This window comes from Anomaloglossus baeobatrachus, chromosome 1 (genome assembly GCF_048569485.1).
Source record: "Anomaloglossus baeobatrachus isolate aAnoBae1 chromosome 1, aAnoBae1.hap1, whole genome shotgun sequence".
NCBI classification, from domain to species: Eukaryota; Metazoa; Chordata; class Amphibia; order Anura; family Aromobatidae; genus Anomaloglossus; species Anomaloglossus baeobatrachus.
Window position 1 is genome coordinate 857,786,946 of NC_134353.1, and position 1,905 is coordinate 857,788,850.

Genomic DNA, 1,905 nt, shown 5'->3' on the forward strand with positions numbered 1-1,905 from the left:
TGTCTCAGAGATTTAAACTGTCAGTTTCCACTGTGAGGAACATAGTAAGGAAATGGAAGAACACAGGTACAGTTCTTGTTAAGCCCAGAAGTGGCAGGCCAAGAAAAATATCAGAAAGGCAGAGAAGAAGAATGGTGAGAACAGTCAAGGACAATCCACAGACCACCTCCAAAGACCTGCAGCATCATCTTGCTGCAGATGGTGTCAATGTGCATCGGTCAACAATACAGCGCACGTTGCACAAGGAGAAGCTGTATGGGAGAGTGATGCGAAAGAAGCCGTTTCTGCAAGCACGCCACAAACAGAGTGGCCTGAGGTATGCAAAAGCACATTTGGACAAGTCAGTTACATTTTGGAAGAAGGTCCTGTGGACTGATGAAACAAAGATTGAGTTGTTTGGTCATACAAAAAGGCGTTATGCATGGAGGCAAAAAAACACGGCATTCCAAGAAAAGCACTTGCTACCCACAGTAAAATTTGGTGGAGGTTCCATCATGCTTTGGGGCTGTGTGGCCAATGCCAGCACCGAGAATCTTGTTAAAGCTGAGGGTCGCATGGATTCAACTCAGTATCAGCAGATTCTTGACAATAATGTGCAAGTATCAGTGACGAAGTTGAAGTTATGCAGGGGATAGATATTTCAGCAAGACAATGATCCAAAACACCGCTGCAAATCTACTCAGGCATTCATGCAGAGGAACAATTACAATTTTGTGGAATGGCCACCCCAGTCTCCAGACCTGAATATCATTGAAAATCTGTGGGATGATTTGAAGCGGGCTGTCCATGCTTGGCGACCATCAAACTTAACTGAACTGGAATTGTTTTGTAAACAGGAATGATCAAATATACCTTCATCCAGGATCCAGGAACTCATTAAAAGCTACAGGAAGCGACTAGATGCTGTGATTTTTACAAAAGGAGAATCTACAAAATATTAATGTCACTTTTATGTTGAGGTGCCCATACTTTTGCACCAGTCAAATTTTGTTTTAAATGCAGATTGCACATTTTCTGTTAGTACAATAAACCTCATTTCAATCCAGAAATATTACTGAGTCCATCAGTTATTAGATATATGAAACTGAAATAGCTGTTGCAAAAACCCAAATTGTTATAAAGAAAAAAGGTTAACATTATTAGGGGTGCCCAAACTTTTTCATATGACTGTACCTGCTCTGCGACGTCGCTCTGGCCGGCGAACCGCCTCCTTTCTAAGGAGGCGGTTCGTTCGGCATCAGAGCGACGTCGCACGGCAGGTGGCCAATAGAAGCGGAGGGGTGGAGATGAGCGGGACGTAACATCCTGCCCACCTCCTTCCTTCCGCATTGCCGGTAGAGGCAGGTAAGGAGATGTTCGTCGCTCCTGCGGTGTCACACATAGCGCTAATAAGCAGAGAACGATTTTTTGTTTTAGGATGACCTCTCCGCAGCAAACGATTTTGCCCTCTTTTGCGATCGTTTAAGGTCGCTCATAAGTGTCTCAGGCTGCGATATCGTTAATGAAGCCGGATGTGCGTCACAAACAACGTGACCCCGACGATAATTCATTAACGATATTGTAGCGTGTAAAGCCCGCTTTACCCTATAATGGCCAACATAGTCCTTTGGAGGGTACCTTAATTAAGAGTAACATCTTCCTTATAAATACAAAAAAATCACTGCTCCTAATGAGAAAATTGGCCCTATGTACAATAAGTAAAAGTACTGCAGCACCCAATATGGTTAAAGATGAATATATATATATATATATATATATATATATATATATATATATATGTACACAATATTTCACAAAAGTGAATACATTCCTCACATTTTTGTAAATATTGTATTATCTTCTCTTGGGACAACACTGGAGAGATGATAATTTGATACGATGTAAAATAGTCAGTGTGCAGCTTGT